Genomic DNA, 8,499 nt, shown 5'->3' with positions numbered 1-8,499 from the left:
ATTTAGCCTTGGCTAGCAAATGTACTCAAAGTCCACATTGAGACCTCAAGATGTTATGTGTTATCAGACACTACAACCCAGCTGTCAAGTGAGACTATAGGAACTTTGGTGTTTTTGAACATTCAATGTTACTCAAAACACTCTGCACACTATTCCAAATAACTGGTTTGAAACTGGTTACTTTTTAATTTTAGATTTCATTTTATGTACTTAATGTGAACTCTGCATGGTAGGCTGCATGGTGAGGCTCAGATAAGATAAAATAAGGACTTCATGATTCTTCTTAGGTAAATTCACTTGTCACAGCAGCAATAATAAGTGATTAAAACGGACACAAGAGTAGAAAAAAAGAAAAGCAAAAAATACGAATAAAAAACCTAAGATAAAAGTGAATTACACAGACAAAATCCAGATTTGGCATTTGCAAATTAAGGATTACTGGTTGTTCAAACAATTAAGACTATTTCCTTGAGCAAACATGCAGTTGAGGATTTTTAGTAGATCAGACACACTCTACTGTATTAGAGAAAAGACAGTTAGTTACATGGAAGATGGAAGTTTTGGTTAATCAGATCCAGTAAAGCTCCTGAAGTATATTACCGATCTGTTAAAATGTTACTCTTCAAACTTGTGCCCTCAAATTATATAACCAGAAATAATTTATATTTTCTTTGAACTAGTGGAAAGGAGAGGGAATGGGGTCTTTCAAGCAGTCACACTTCAACTGTGAAACTCCCTTGTCCTTATGGTGTATTGACACTATTGAAACTTTTCAAAACCAGTCTAATGTTAGAAGAGCTTTTAGGTAAACTGTTATTCTTCTTCTTATCATTATTATATTTTTATTAATTATATTTTTATTATGATGTTGATTTGGGTGACACTTTTTGATAAATATTATATATTACTTTTTAAAACATATTAACCATCCCTATGCTTAAAAAACTTTTAAAAATAAAATTGTTCTTTTAAACTTGTGCATTGTTTGACTTTTAAAATTTTTGTATCAGGTGTAAAACGACTTTTTAAATAAAGTTGTTTTTAATGTGAGCAGCTCCTATTGGCTCGTTTAAAAAGAGGGAGGAGCAGATTGCACCGCCTAGCGTCTAGTCTTCGCGGTCTTTCGTCTGTTGCGCCTTTTCTCTCCCTGGTGTTTAAGAACGTGGAGGACAAAAGGATACCAAAGAATCGAAAACTATGACAAAGGTAAATACTTAAAGTTTGATACGTTTTCATCAATGGTTATTTTAGTAACTTTCTATAGTCGTCCTAAACGGTATAAGGGGGAGAAGCATAACATCTTTAGCTAGCAGGTAGAACTGGGTTAATTTGCTGCATTGTCTTTGGCAAACATAATTTAAAGTTAATTAAAAAACTCTTACTGCCTATATTCTACTCAATAAAGTTAATCTTATCTTATTCTGTTTTCATTGCACCATTCTCTCTATACAGTTTTTGAATTTACACACTATAACGTACACGGCAGTTTTTTTCTGTGCTTCTGCAACTGTTTCTTGGGTTTTCCTATAAGGTTTTTGTAATTAATTTAAAAAATTTATATTATTTTTTGGCTTTAGTGGATTCCTGCTCAGCTAACTCGGCCATTATGCACTACCCAGTAAACAAAATGGCTGAACAGTATCTTAAATGTCTGAACATGAGCTAGTCATACCATGTTACGTAATATTCATGTGCAGTGTAGCAAGGTGATTGTTTAAATTACAGGAGTAGATGCCTGCAGCTGAAACGGTTTTCTGATCTGAATACGGTAATGTTACCAGATATGCATTGTACTATGGGAAAACGGTGGTGGATCAGTGTGTAAAAAGCCCCTAAAAGAAACACACAGCGTCTTTAGCTCAAACACTGTCTGATCACTCTCTTAGATACTGTGCTGTTCCATCTAGTTATTGGTTACTGAGAAATGTTAGGTCATTAATTAATTAATTAGGAGAGTGCAGCTGTTCAGATCAGATGGTGAAGTAGGAAAATGCAGAACATGTTATTATAGCTGAATGCTGTGTAAAATACTAGTAATAAATCTAACTCCCATTTATGGCTTTTACTACTGTGGGGCTAAATAAAAAATTACAGACATAATGAAATCTGCTACAATTACAAAGCTTAAGTTTAAAACAATTATTATATATTAAGCATTTTTTTGCTCTTTTTTTTTTAAATTCTTTTTGCTAATAATGGACTCAATTTTATTATCAACTTCAAAGACCTATTAAACTTTTAAACCATTAAATCCAGGAAATTAGATGCCCGTAAATGTACGAGACCCTCTTTATGTCTAGTATCCCCAAATATTTAATAATCCTTTCTAAAAGTACACAAATTTTGTTCTTTTCAATTAAATATTGCATGTTCAATGTATTCTTGAGCAGGTAAAAATTCCACTAAATTAGTTTTTGCATATTTTTAAGTATAATCAAATTTTTATAGTTTGCGAGTACTTTTAATTTGGAGATTTTGCCACTTGATTTGAAGTTTGGATAGTGCTTTATAGTCATTTGTAAATGTTTTGAACTCATCTGGCTTCTTAATAATTTAATAAAAAATTAACAAGCCATGTAATAATTTGAAAACCACTAGGGACCACTTATAAAAAAGTAATTCCTTTTTTACTTAAAGGAATTTAGGATTTATGTCTGTCAAGTCATTTGTTCTGGCATAAGTCACCATTTTGATATATCTTCCTGTGACTTTAAAGTCTGTCAGCTAGTTAGATACATTTTTGCACTGCTAGTGTTTGCTGCTTGAATTAGTCAGTTTATCATATAAACACATGCAGTGCCTTTCAAACTTTTAATTACACTGTTAATTTTGTGCATTAGTAAGAGAATCTTTTATATTGAATTATCCTGGGAAAAAACAAAAATGTTTGTATTTTCTCATGCACTTTCTTTCATTTCCTTATCACGTTTAGATTCTTCAAGATCACAAGCACCATCTTTGACATGTAAGTAACTTTCATATTATTTGTATTACTTATTATTATTATTTTTGAAAAGTGATGGTCTTTGGGGCATCCTTTTTTTTTTATTGGTATTAAGTATATATATTTATTTAGGCACAGGAGGCAATGATCTATTTTAAAATTTAACATTTATTTAATTTTCATCTTTTATGCTAACAATAATGCCAACAGTGTTCTCTTCACTTGACCCACAACTCTGACAGTTTTGGTCCTCTGCTCTCCTCACAATTGGCTGATTTCCATCTGAGCTGCTACTGTCAACTGCATTAAACTGATTTTACATTGCCTTGTTATTCTAATCTTTATCTGCGTTTTGGACTCCAAACATTCACACCTGCTGTTAGTAACCAGAGCTCACAAGAGTGTAAGGCGTGTAGTTCAATAAAGTGATCGATGTGTTCACTAGCTGATTTCAATAAACCGGTAACTTATCAAATCCATATTTTATAGGAAGTACATTACTGATAAAAGTGGTAATAAACACGGTAACCAATAAAAATTTAAATTTACTGTTATAAAAAAAAATACTGCAGTGAGCTCGGTTTTCTAACACCAGGTGTGAACATCTACAGTCTTTAAGCGCTGGTAAAGATTTAAAAATAAAAGCATTCAATAACATAACATTAAACAGTAAATTAGTTTGATGGTGTTGACTGCAGCAGCTCAATGTTAATCAGCTGATGGTGATGGAAGCAGATGAGCGTTTTTCATCATGGTTGTTAGTGATGTGTTGGTCAAAACGAAACGGCTCTTTGAAGTGAACGACACAAGCGTGTTTTTTCTCTCTCTCTCACCCTCTCTCTCGCACTTTTTTTCCGCTTCACTCTGCACGCGAGCCTTGTGCTTTGCGCTGGGAAGAGGGGGGAGGGGCGGTTGTTACACACGCAGTAGCACAGTAACAGAGCAGGAGGGAGAGAGAGAGAAAGAGAGCCAGGGACAACAACGTCACATTAGAAAGGTATAGTAATCATCCACAACTATTTTCAATTGCGGATGATAAAGGATTCAGAAAGTTTATTCATGCAGGCCCATATGACAGAGAATGTGCATCTTCTGTTTGTTTTCATATTATAATTTATATTTAATTGTGTTGTGGTTTGCAGTGTTTTGTGTTGTTTCACTTTAAATTTGTTTAAAAGGAAAAAGCTGAAAATTTAAATAGTTAAAAGTTGAAATGTAAATAGTTGGTTTTTTTGTATTATATGATTTATTTATTACATTTTATGTGGAGAGAATAAATAAAAGTATATTTACGGTGGCTGCTAGAGACAAAGCACGTACAAACCCCAAAACACGTAAAAACTCCATAGCACGTACAAACTCCAAAGCACGTACAAAACACAACAGAAGTGCTCCAGGATGCTAGGCACAGTGTTGAGATTTTGTTACCTAGTGGCTACACAAGCCAGGAAGTACCAACGACCGGATTTGGTGTGTGGTAGTAACAGGTAAATGAACAGCTTTTGGAATTTTTTATGAATATATATGAGTGCTTGTGTATAAATACACAAAAAATACACATATGATTTCAATTGTGTAAATTAAGTGATCTAGATAGCTCTGTTTTGGAAGTTCAGTTGACGCTAGAAATGGGTTTTGGAGTTTGTACATGCTTTGTCTCTAGGGGCCACCATATATATTTATATATAAACATATATAAATAAAACCACGTTTCTTTTTTTACATTAGTAATTCCTTTTGTTCATAATTTTATATTGTTGTTAATAATAAATTAATTAAAGCAACAAAACAACCTGAAGAGCCGGTTGGGAGCCGAAAGAGCCGGCTTTCTAAAAAGAGACGAAAATCCCATCACTAGTTGTGTAATATGCTGGTATTGATATGATCAAAAATGAACTGAGTTGTTTCGTATTCTATAGAAATTGTACATCTAATTAATAACAAGGCTTTCTGCTGATGTTATTAATTAAAAATTTATTGTTTTATTTTTAAGCAACAACTTTTTAGCATGCAATCAGTCCATGCTGTACAGGACAGATTTGTAAACTGTGCATACAAAAATAGACTATTTTACAAAATTGCTCTTTCAACAAATGTAAATCACAGCAGATTTTTTTTGTTGTAGGTGCACTGTCACAACTAGAAATGTGGGGGGAAGTCCTCAAAGTTGAAGGCAGAACAGGAAAATACATGGAAATAACAATTTTCCTTTAAATGGTAAATGGCCTGCATTTTTATAGCGCTTTTCTAGTCCCTAAGGACCCCAAAGCGCTTCACACTACATTCAGTCATTCACCCATTCACACACACAATCACACACTGGCGATGTCAAGCTACATTGTAGCCACAGCTGCCCTGGGGCGCACTGACAGAGCACATCAGTAAAGGTCGATCTGGATACTTGATAACTGTTGGTATAGGTATGACATGAATTTGAATCTCCATTATCACAGGTTTTAATTGGGAGGGAACATGCAGATATACAGGAGGACTATAAACAGCAATTCCTATTGCATACAACTGTTTTAGAAAATACCAACAACACTGTTAATTTATCACTTGCTGGTCTATAGACTTTACAGTGTGGATGGATGGAAAATCCATCTGGCTCCACTCTGGCTGAATTGGTGCTACAAACAACTCTGCGCTCGGCTTTCCTGGCTGTGTGTGGATTTATACTTACACATCCAAATTTTGACCCTATTTTTCTTCCTTTCAGCTGATTGGTCAATTTCATGTCAATCACCAATTAAACAATCCAATCAGAGAACATCTCCAGAAGTTGATTCTGTTCATCTGGACGTAGCATTTTCAGTGGGAGAAAATGCTGCAAGCGCTACGTCCAGATGAACAGAATCAACTTTTGGAGATTTACTTACCTGGATGATTGAGCATGCATCAAGACAATCAGAGAACAGATAGGTTTGGCTGTTGGAGGGCTGCATTACGGAGCTTCAGGTCCTGGAAGAATAAATTCCCTTTTACATACCAGACCAGCATTTTTCTTCATTAGCACAAAGGAAAACAGTCTGTGCGTGTCAGAGTTCTGTGGTTTTTGTGTCACAGGGCTTATAATATGTGTAAAAATCTGGCCAGGGACCATCACATCACACTGCTATCATATTTTTCTGTTGCTATCATGTTTCTTTTCTGAGATGTTGTTACTTTTATGACAGATGTAACGAGAAATCTTCCAGAAAGTTAAATTTTTTATTCTAATCAAATATTTGATTCTGATAACAGATAAAGATTTTTTTTTTTACTTTTGTTCTGCTATTTCATAGTTTATACAAATTTTGGCCAATTCCTATTTATTTTAACCCTTTAGCCCCCAAAAAGTCGCCAGCGACAGGTTTTTCCAAACCTGTCTCGTCAAACCTGAGCTCTGCCAGGGGCCCAACACGCCTGGACTTTTAGAAGAAAAGAGATGTCCGAAAATAAACCACAGGGTCAAATACTTAATTTTGTTCAGTGTTTTAGAGTTATTAATTTGAATTGACTAATTTAAATATTTTATTCATGTACATTTTGATTGCCTTTAGTAAAAATGGCAAAATTTCAATTTCTTTTTTCTTTCTGTTATTAATCCTTGATTACATTCATATAGTATACAGTAGAGGAAAAAACCTACCAGACCTACCAGTTATCCTGCGTAACATTATTGGGGATAAAGGGTTAAGGAAGCGCAATTAATTTTTTTAGTTTAGCTTGTGTTTACTACCATTTTTTTTTTTATCACCACACAGTAAACATTAAGTAATATGTAAAGTGTCCATTTATCCTCCATTCCGGTCCATTATCTTAAGCTTAGGCTGCTGCCCCTCGACCCAATCCGGTACTAAGTAGAGAGGCCCAGACTTCGCTCTCTCCAGGCACTTGGCCCAGCTCTTCCGGGGGAATCCCAAGGCATTCCCAGGCCAGCCGAAAAACATAGTCCCTCCAGCATGTCCTGGGTGTTCTGGGTCTCTTCCTGGTGGGACGTGCCCAAAACACCTCACCAGGGAGGCAACCTAACCAGATGCCAGTATCTAATCTGTCCTTTTTGTATGTTCCCCTCAGGTTGCCATGGTAGCAGATACAGGGGAAACAAGTGTAGACGATGCCACAAGAAGGATGATGAAATTCCTCATATCACCTGAGCTGGCTGTGGAGTACAACATGCTTGGCCGACATGGGGAAAAAAAGTTCAGAGATTTGCGTCTTTTTAATGTTGTGTATGGTAAGTTAGTTTCACTTGAGACATTTGAACTTTAGAAAACTAAACTTTTTTAATAAAGTGTTTGAAAGTGTAACTGAGATTGGTTATCATGCAATTTGTATATATTTTTTGAGGCAATAAAGTGAAATAAACATTGTTCTTTGAAAATCATCACCAAATGAAGTAAGCTAAGATTAACTTTACTTTGGCTTGCCCGTTTTTCTTCTTCTTCATTTGCAGAGGCACTGAAGAATTATTTAACATCAAAAGTCAACTTGCAAGAAGCAGAGAAGGCTCTGTCCAAGTGGTTCAGTGGAGCTAAAGACAGAGGAGGACCGAGGGCTGCAAGGGTACAAAATAGACTTACGGCTCTGTAAAAAAACAAACCCTGCTGATTCAAGATAAGCTTTTGAGTTTTCCATCTGACTTTTTCCCCATGTTGCTACAGTTCCAAATATCTAAGGAATTTTGCTGTAGTTTGACATTTCTAGTTTTTAAACGTTTACGCACTTTGGAATACAGTTACGTAAAATCACAGTTGTTGGACAAAATAAATGTGAAAAATGTTGTTTTGTGTACCCTCGTGATTTTTGAAATGGTTTTATTTACAAACTAGATTTTGTTTGCGGTCAGCTTTAATATATTTGGTGTCTTTGTGTCACAGAACCCGTATTAGCCGTCTGAAAAATTGATTTTGTGACTGTTTTACTACATGGGGCCCACTCAGTGCCAGAACTTAGGCAATTCAAACTAGAAATAAGATGCAAATACAGAACCCACTGCTAATGCCATTCCAACTTTTTAGCTCATGTTTTCCTCATGTTGTACCCACTAAGAACTTGAAAAATGGGGCCTAGGTGGGTTTCAGTGTACTTTGCCCAGTTGGGGTCCATTTAGTTCCCAGATTTTACCTATATAACACCGAGATGGGCTTATAAAATGGGGCCATTATGGAACCCGCGGACAATCCCACTTAAAACCCACTTTTTAGCCTATGTGGTACTCACATGGTACCCACAAAACAACTTGAAAGGTGGGGCCTGGGTGGGTTTCTTTGTACTTTGCCCAGTTGGGGCCCATTTAGTTCCCAGATTTTACCAATATAACACCGAGATGGGCTTATAAAATGGGGCCATTACGGAACCCGCGGACAATCCCACTTAAAACCCACTTTTTAGCCTATGTGGTGCCCACATGGTACCCACAAAAACTTGAAAGATGGGGCCTAGGTGGGTTTCTGTGTACTTTGCCCAGTTGGGGTCCATCTAGTTCCCAGATTTTACCAATATAATACCGAGATGGGCTTATTAAATGGGGTCATTATGGAACCCGCGGACAATCCCACTTAAAACCCACT

General features: G+C 35.8%; 1 long non-coding RNA gene across 1 annotated transcript; it reads left to right on the top strand.

Annotated features, from left to right (window-relative positions):
* The first annotated feature begins 1,080 nt into the window (after nucleotides 1-1,080).
* On the top strand, nucleotides 1,081-7,710 carry LOC146651546 (uncharacterized). Its single transcript, XR_014907981.1, has 4 exons — nucleotides 1,081-1,206; nucleotides 2,933-2,965; nucleotides 7,004-7,163; nucleotides 7,383-7,710. It is a non-coding gene; the product is annotated as an uncharacterized LOC146651546 (long non-coding RNA).
* Nucleotides 7,711-8,499: the final 789 nt, after the last annotated feature.

Source organism: Rhamphochromis longiceps, linkage group LG16 (genome assembly GCF_057381845.1).
Source record: "Rhamphochromis longiceps isolate RC_006_pf linkage group LG16, R_longiceps_female_GT1.1, whole genome shotgun sequence".
NCBI classification, from domain to species: Eukaryota; Metazoa; Chordata; class Actinopteri; order Cichliformes; family Cichlidae; genus Rhamphochromis; species Rhamphochromis longiceps.
This window is presented reverse-complemented; position numbering and strand designations above follow the sequence as displayed.